Source organism: Heterodontus francisci, chromosome 34 (genome assembly GCF_036365525.1).
Source record: "Heterodontus francisci isolate sHetFra1 chromosome 34, sHetFra1.hap1, whole genome shotgun sequence".
Classification (NCBI taxonomy): Eukaryota; Metazoa; Chordata; class Chondrichthyes; order Heterodontiformes; family Heterodontidae; genus Heterodontus; species Heterodontus francisci.
This window is the reverse complement of record NC_090404.1, coordinates 24981374-24991063: the sequence shown is the minus strand read 5'-3', so window position 1 is coordinate 24991063 and position 9690 is coordinate 24981374.

Below are 9690 nucleotides of genomic sequence, written 5' to 3'. Positions count from 1 at the left end.
GGTTTTATTTTCAACTTTGCTGCTGCTTGCCCAGGAGAACCCCAGCTCTCCATTCCTCCAACATTGTCACGTGCTCAAATCCAGGCTTTCTCCAGCAGGCTGTTGGAAATATCACAATTTCTGGTTTATGCGTGAAAACTGCCCTCCAACTCCCTGGCCATGTGAGAGACAAGTCTCTCGATGCGGCTTGATGCACTGTGAATGATGACACTGTAAAAGTGGGAGGTTCAAAATCCAGCCTCTGCAACAATAAAACTGCTCAGAATCACAGAATGAGAACAGTCACTTCCTGGGGGACGGATAGTGGTGGGTCCACATTGAGAAGGATCCTGACAAGATTGACCTGATTCCTTAGATTAAGGGAGAAAAACTCAGAATCTCATCCTGAATCAGATTTACATCCAGATGAGTTATGAGGAATGATTGGATAAGGCTCGGTTTGTTTTCTTTGGAACAGAGAAGGCTAGGGGGAAATTTAATGGAGGTGTATAAAGTTATGAGGGACCTGAATAGAGTGGGTAGAATCTTAGAATCATAGAAAGTTTAAGGCACAGAAAGAGGCCACTTGGCCCATCATGTCTGTGCCGGCCAAAAAACAATCCACCTATTCTAATCCCACCTTCCAGCATTTGGGTAGTAATGACCTGTTTCCATGAGCAGAGAGGTCAATATCCAGCCGGCATGGATTTAGAGAGAAGGAAAGCCTTGCATTTATATAATGCCTTTCACGACCACCAGATCCAAATGTGCTTCTGTCACTGCTTTCCCTCCAGCTTCCTCTGCTCCTTCGGGGAACATTGAGGAGCTACAAGGAACTAATGTTGTTCAGCTGATGTAGTGCAATAAGATACCGAACAGGCCGATGATAACAGTGAATGTTTTGATGGGATGAGCTGCAGTGAAGTGTTGGCACATTTTAAAATGTCATTCAGCAGGTGTGATTCCAAATCTGGTGTTGGAATTGACAAACTTCTCAATGAATTTCCTCAGTGTCATGAGGTCAAAAGGCAATGATACAAGGTACGAAAGTGTATTTGGCTGTAATGGGATGTAAGATGACAGAATGACTGTGAAGTCAGCTACAGTGGTGTTGAGAAACTGCAATTATAGAAAGGTACAGCACGGAAGGAGGCCACGTGGTCCAGTCTGATTCTTTGACAGATGCTTTGTTATTGGTTGATCAGAAGTGATATTTGTGCCAGCTTGTACAACAGGCAGGAAAAGCTGCTCCATTTCCACCCATAGTTTGCTTGCATCATGCTGTCTTCCAATTTATCACAGCTCTTCAGTTACTTTCTTTCACTTCCCAAGCTGAAGCTCTGTACTTTTTTTTTGGCAACCTGCTACATCTCTGACTTCTGCAGATTAATCATTGACCTGGAAACTGAATTCTACTTTACACTCCACAGATACTGCTGAGAGTTTTCAGTTTTCATTCAGCAAGTATTTCATGGTGGCTTTGACAGCCCACACTGCAGTAGGAAGGCAACATTCCCTAACTGGGCATTGAACACAAGCCACAGCAGTGAGAGTGCTCAATCTTAACCACTAAAGGAAGAATGAGCATGATTATGGGGGGAAGGCAGGGGAATTGGACTGAAGGAATTGCACTTTCAGGGAGCCAGTGCCGATCCGACGGGATGAATGGCCTCCTTCTGTGCTGTAACTATTCTGTGATTCTGTAGACCTCCAGTGAACGTGCTTTGGTGGCTTGTTAATTAGCTGATCCATGCTGCTTTCCCCATTCCCTCACTTCAGGCTACTTTCACCACAGACATGCATATCATACAAAATGGCATGTTCAGTTAGATCAGAGAAGTCTTTTTCAGACAATGACAGCACCGAGCGTTCTAGACATGAACATGAAATGGACGCAGAGGTGAAACAGTCCCACAAGCTGCGAATTTTCATGTTTCAATTTCCAAGATGCACCAACCTTATCAATAAGGCTCCTGTGAAACGTGCAAGGCAAAGCACAGCCCTCATACATCATAGAAATAACTGGCACATATCAAAGTCTGTCAGTTTCCTGTGGGATTTCCTTCTGCTTCCATCACTGTTTTTTACTCCAGATCCCTCTGCTCCTCTGGAGAACAAAGTGGAGCTACAAGAAGTTAATGTTCAGCAGATATGTTACAAGAGGATATCTAACAGGCCGATGATACCAGTGAATGTTTTGATGAGCTGAGCTGCAGTGAAGGGCTGGCACCATTTAAAATGTCATTCAGCAGGTCTGGTTCCAAATCTGCTGATAGAAATGGTAAGAGGTTTTTTCACCGAACTTTCTGAATGCCATGAAGTGAAAAGATAAGGACACGAAGCAAGAAAATGTATTTCTCTGCAATATGTATCGGATAAAAACGGATTAAATCGCTCTCTTTTACCCGACCCCCTCCATATTGTATACACGAGTGACGTTTGTCAGGAAAGATATGACATTTATCGCGATGTGGATGGGATTGTGAATTCCCGAGCTAAAGAACTTTGTGTTGGAGGAGTTCCCAGCTAACCAACGGGGGAATTGTGAGTGTTATCTATTTGAGAAAACGGCTTAACATCTTGTCTAAAAATTGGGTTGTACATGTGGGTGTACTGACTTACCAAGATGGCTGTGTGTACGGGAATTTTTGGGTGACTGGAGGGAGTACAGTCTTGACCAAGAGTCTTTCACAGTGCAGGTGGAGGGGCGAGAGATGTTTTTCAGCGCTAATAACACCCCAACGATCCAGATCATGCAGCTGTCAAGCAGGCAGTGTGAGAAAGGACAGGGTGATATTTTATACTGAAGCAGGCCTGCAGTGTACGAGACGCTCAAGAACTTGCTCATTGCAGCAAAGCCAAAGGATACATCGCTGAAGGACATTTTGTTTAAGCTTGAGCAGTACTACAATCCTAACCCATTGGAGATTGCAGAAAGTAATCGTTTTGGAACAAGGAATCTGCTGCCCAAAGAGGACACTGGGGACTTTATTGTGGACTTGAAAAAGATGTCAGTTCATTGTAATTTTGCAGAATTTCAAGAGCAAGTGTTGAGTGACAGATTTGTTTGCAGCTTAAAGGGTGAGTGCCGTCGCAGTGAGTTGATGACATTGCCAAAGTTGATCCATGTGACATAGCTTGTCAAACAGCAATCTCCATGGGCTTGGCTGAATGTGAGTCGAAAGAAGTGGGAGTTAACAACCGTTATTCATCTGCTGAAATAAACAAGCTGCAGAGGAGTAAGCAGAAGGTCCCAATGACACCAGCTGCTGGTGGTAATATGGGTGTTTTTAGTAAGAGAACGGGAGGAGACCATGAGGGTAGTAGCTGTGGTACAAAAAGTCCTGTTACCGGTGCTGAGGTAAACATTGGGCACAGAATTGTCCTGTTGTGAAGGCAGAGTGCGACAGCTCCTAGAAGAAAGGTCATCTTGCTAAGGTATGTCGCAAGAAGGTCAACGGAGAAAAGGCTGGAAGGAGGATATGTCAGCTGCTGCATGTGATTATCGAACAGCAGCAGCTTGATGGAGGGTCTTTTGAGATCCATCTGAGCAGAAGCACAAGGATGTCCGATGAAAATTCACAGAGCATCGTGTTCCAAGTTGAGTTGAATGGAGCTCCAGTAAATTACAGCAACTCAGCAATGCTCCTTCAACAGCATCTTCCAAACCCATGACCTCTAACACCGAGAAGGACAAGGGCAGCAGATGGATGGGAACACCACCACCTGCAAGTTCCCCTCCAAACCACACACCATCCTGACTTGGAATAATATCCCGTTCTTTCACTGCCACTGGGTCAAAATCCTGGAACTCCCACCCAAATATCACTGTGGGCGTAGCTACACCTCAAGAACTGCAGTGGTTCAAGAAGGCAGCTCACCATCACCTACTCAAAAGTAATTAGCGATGGGCAATAAATGCTGGCTTTGCCAGCAGCGCCCACATCACACGAACGAATAGGAAAAACCATGGAGGTCAACACGGGTGCATCAATTAGTGTAATTTCACTATATCGTGCAAAGTTTAGTCTACATCAGCTGGAAAAGTCGTGAGCAGTGTTATGCAGTTCTGGAGGAGAGACGATTCACGTAATTGGAAGTGCGCCCATTCAGGTCACATACAACGAACAGTGTGCAAAATTACCTATCATTGTTGTGAAAGGTGAGCAACTAGCCTTGTTGGGAAGAAACTGGTAGGCAGCACTTCAGTTAAATTGGAGCCAGCTTTCTCATGTTGAAGTGAAATTCATATAACAAGATGATGTGCTCAACAAGTACCCTAAGGTGTTCATCGATACTGACAAATCGATTCAAGAGTACAAGCCTAACATACAAGTTCAGAGGAACAAAAGACCAGTGCATTGCAGGTCGCTTCCAGTACCCTATTCTGTGAGAGAGAAGGTAGAGCAAGAACTGAAAAGACTTGAGACGAAGAACATTATCTCTAAGGTAGAGCAGAGCAATAGGGCTGCTCCCATAGTGGTAGCACCAAAGTCAGATGGTAGTGTAAGAGTATATGCTGATTATAAGGTAATTATAAAACAGATACTGGAATTTAATCCACCCAATACCTTCACAAACATGTGGGATCTGTTCACAATGTTGACAAGAGGCCAGATTTATTTCAAAGTTAGATCTGACAAATGCCTAATTGCAACTTGAGTTGGACGCTGAGTCTTGGTCATACTGGAATATCAATACACACATGGATCTATTTCAGTTTCATAGGCTACCATTTGTGTTTCTTCAGCCCCTGTAATTTTTCGAAGGGCAAGGAACCAAAAATTTTGCAAGGAAAGAAAGGAGTAGTATGTTATTTGGATGACAAAAATATTCCAGCTTCAAACAAGCGGACCCACAATGGCAGGTTGAAAGAGATAGAACAAAGAACAGTACAGCACAGGAACAGGCCATTGGGCCCTCCAAGCCTGTGCTGATCATGATGCCTGTCTAAAATAAAACCTTCTGCACCTCCAGGGTCCGTATCCCTCTATTCCCATCCTATTCATGTATTTGTCAAGATGCCTCTTAAACGTGGCTATCGTATCTGCTTCCACCATCTCTCCTGGCAGCAAGTTCCAGGCACTCACCTCTGTGCAAAACATTTGCCTCGCACATCCCCTCTAAACTTTGCCTCTCACATCTTAAACCTATGTCCCCTAGTAACTGACTCTTCCACCCTGGGAAAAAGCTTCTGACTATCCAGTACATGCCACTCATAACTCTGTAAACCTCTATCATGTCGCCCCTCCACCTCCGTCGTTCCCGTGAAAACAATCCAAGTTTATCCAACCTCTCCTCATAGCTAATATGCTCCACACCAGGCAACATCCTGGTAAACCTCGTCTGTACCCTCTCCAAAGCCTCCACATCCTTCTGGTAGTGTGGCGACCAGAATTGCACGCACTATTCCAAGTGTGGCCTAACTAAGGTTCTGTACAGCTGCAGCATGACTTGCCAATTTTTATACTCTATACCCCGACCGATGAAGGCAAGCATGCCGTATGCCTTCTTGACTACCTTATCCACCTGCGTTGCCACTTTCAGTGACCTGTGGAATTGTACACCCAGATCTCGCTGCCTGTCAATACTTCTAAGGGTTCTGCCATTTACTGTATACTTCTCACCTGTATTAGACCTTCCAAAATGCATTACCTCACATTTGTCTGGATTAAACTCCCTCTGCCATTTCTCTGCCCAAGTCTCCAACCAATCCAAATCCTGCTGTATCCTCTGACAATCCTCATCACTATCCGCACCTCCACCAACATTTGTGATCTCCACAACCTCTTAATCAGACCAGCTACATTTTCCTCCAAATCATTTATATATACTACAAACAGCAAAGGTCCCAGCACTGATCCCTTTGGAACACTACTAGTCACATCCCTCCATTCAGAAAAGCACCCATCCACTGATACCCTCTGTCTTCTATGACCGAGCCAGTTCTGTATCCATCTTGCCAGCTCACCTCTGCTCCCGTGTGACTTCACCTTTTGTATCAGTCTGCCATGAGGGATCTTGTCAAAGGCTTTACTGAAGTCCATATGGACAACATCCACTGCCCTTCCTTCATCAATCATCTTCGTTACTTCCTCAAAAAACTCAATCAAATTAGTGACTCCCATTCACAAAACCATGCTGCCTCTCGCTAATACGTCCATTTGTTTCCAAATGGGAGTAAATCCTGTCCCGCAGAATCCTCTCTAATAGTTTCCCTACCACTGACGTAAGGCTCACCGGCCTGTAATTTCCTGGATTATCCTTGCTACCCTTCTTAAACAAAGGAACAACATTGGCTATTCTCCAGTCCTCTGGGACCTCACCTGTAGCCATTGAGGATACAAATATTTCTGTCAAGGCCCCAGCAATTTCCTCCTTTGCCTCCCTCAGTATTCTAGGGTAGATCCCATCAGGCCCTGGAGACTTATCTACCTTCATATTTTTCAAGACGCCCAACACCTCATCCTTTTTGATATCGACATGACTGCGACTATCTACACTCCCTTACCAGGACTCATCATCCACCAAGTCCTTGTCTTTGGTGAATACTGATGCAAAGTATTCATTTATTACCTCACCCATTTCCTCTGGCTCCTTGCATAGATTCCCTCCTCTGTCCTTGAGAGGGCCAAACCTTTCCCTGGCTACCCTCTTGCTCTTTATATACGTATAAAAAGATTCGGGATTCTCCTTAATCCTGTTTGCCAATAACTTTTCATGACCCCTTTTAGCCCTCCTGACTCCTAGCTTAAGTTCCTTCCTACTTTCTTTATATTCTTCAATGGCTTGGTCCAACATTTGAAAACGCATGGAGTTCGGGTGAAGGCACACAAATCTGAAATGTTTCAAAACTCGGTAGAGTTCTTGGGTCACAAGGTAGGCAAGGGTGGGTTACATCCTACCAAGAGTAAAGTTCAAACAATTAGAACTGCACCACACCCTCAGAACACCCTCAAATCTCGTTTAGGCCTTGTGAATTACGAAGGTAAATTCATGCCAAATGTGGCAACATTATTGCATCCATTGAATGAACTCTTGAGGAAGGGTGTTCCGTGGAATGGGACGAAGGAATGTGACAGGGCATTCAAATTGGGTAAAATTCAACGTGTACAGGGTGCAATGTCCAAAGAGATTAATATAGAATGTGATGCCTCTCCATATAGAATAGGTGCTGGGATCTCTCATGTGTTTGATATTGGTCAGGAGAGACAAATTGCATTTGCCTCGCGCACACTCAGTGTCAGTGAGCGAAATTATGCTCAGAAAGAACGTGAGGCATTGTCCTTGATTTCTGGAGTAAGAAGATCTCATAAGTATTTGTCTGGCCGTAGTTTCTCGACTGTAACTGCCATTAAGCCACTGACAGCTATTCTGAATCCAGAGTCTCCAGTACCCGCTTTAGCTGCAGCCCCAATGCAGAGATGGGCTTTGGTTTTATCTGCCTATCAGTATGATATTAAATACAGATGACCAGAAGATCATTGTAATGCCGATGCAATGTCTAGATTACCATCTCCATCAAAGATATAGCCCAACAGGGAAGATGTATTTTTCTTTGCATGTGTAGATGAGTTTCCAGTCGCAGCAGATGACATTGATAGAACAACTCATAGGGACCCCGTACTGGTAAGGGTGCACAACTATATCACAAATTGGTGGGAATCACAGATACTAGTTTTAGAATTCAGGCCATTTTTATGCATAAGAATGAACTGTCAGTTGATAAAAGTTGTGTCGTGTGGGGATCCAGAGTTGTAAACCCTGGAAAGCACAGATCACAGTTGCTATGTGATCTTAATGATCAACACTTTGGGATATGTTTGACAAAGAGTATAGCAAGGAGCTAGCTTTGGTGGTTAGTGTTAGAGAAGGGCATTGAAAACATAATGAAACAGTGTCGAGCATGTCTATCAGTCATGATATCGGTATCTTTTCAGCCATGGAAATGGACAGCTAGAGTGTGGCAGAGGCTGCACATAGATTTCACAGAATTAGAAGGACAACAGATGTTCATTGAGAAAGAAGCATTCAGAGTGGGTTGAGGAGTTTCCTATGAATCAAGCTACAGCTAGAAAACTCCCGATACTTTGTGTAGTTTGTTCGTTGCACATGGGTCCCTAGATGAATGTGTGTCTGAAAACAAACTTCAGTTTTGTTGAGAAGAGTTTGCACAATTTATGAGAACAAATGGTGTAAAACACACTAGAGTTCCACTGTATCATCCTGCTTCCAATGGAGCAGCAGAGCGCGCAGATTGTTAAGCATGCTCTTGTAAAGCAAATGTTAGATACTAATTTGAACAAAGGTCAGTTATCATTCGATCACAGACTGGCGAACTTCCTACTTACCTATTGCAACACCCCTCACACCGCTACCAGCAGAATTCTAGCTGAATTGTTTCTTAGAAGACATCCCAGAACGAGGCTATCATTGCTGAAGCCACATTTACAACTTTCAGTCGAAGAAAAACAATCAAGGCAGAAAGAGAGTCATTGTAGGAGTAGAGTGTGCAACGAATTGTGAAGTTGCACCAGAAGGTACGAGTGAAGAATCATCTTCACAAGTGGTTGTAGTGGCTTCTGGGAAGAATGGTAGAAGATGTGGTCTCCACACATATTTGTTCAAATGTTTTGATAGTGTACATAGATATCATGTTTTGCCTTCAGAGGTTCAAAAAATAAGAAGGAAGATGGAAAGAATCAAATGAGTCCAATGAATCAGATAGTTTGATTATGAGTTACTACTGAGCACTTGGAGAGGTTCAAGCTATTTAAGATAGTCAGTATGGATTTGTAAAAGGCACATCATGCTTCACTAATATGCTGAATTTTTTGATGAAGTAACAGAGAAGGTTGATGAAGGGGGTGTGGTGAATGTCGTTTATCAGGATTCTAAGGACGTTTTTGATAAGATACAACATAAAAGGCTTGGTAACAAAATTGAAGCTCATAGAATAGGAGGGTCACTGTCTAATTAGATAAAATATTGGCTTAAGGACAGAAAACAGCAAGTCATCGGAAATGGTTGTTTTTCAGACTGGAGGATGGTAGACAGTGGTGTTCCCCCAGGGTCAGTGCTGGGACGACTTTATATATATATATAGTTGACGCATTTTGACAGAATGAATAGGGAAAGACAATATAAACTTAATGGCACAGCTGTAAAGAGTGTGCAGGAACAGAGCGACCGGTGTACAGGCACATCGAGCTTTGAAAGTGGCAAGACATATTGAGATAGTGATTAGTAAAGCATATGGAATCTTGGGCTTCATAACCAGAGGTACTGAATACAAATGCAGGCACATTATGGTGAAGCTCTAGAAAGTTCTGGTTAGGCCCCAACTGGCGTACTGTTTTCAGTTCTGGTCACCACACTTCAAGAAGGATGTGAGGGTCCTTGAGAGGGTGCAGAGAGGATTTATCAGAATGGTTCCAGGGATGGGGGGATTTTAATTATAAGGTTAGATTGGAAAAGCTGGGGTGTTCTCCTTGGGAAAAAGGAGATTGAGGGGGGATTTAATAGAAGTGTACCAGATTATGACAGGCTTAGATTAGTTAGACAATGAACAACTGATCCCCTTAACACATAGTACAAGGACTGGGGGAGAAAGATTGCAAGTTCTGGGAAAAACGTGCAGAGGGAATATGAGGAAGCACTTTTTTACATAACAGGTGGCAATATCCTGGAACTCGCTGTCCACAAGAGTGG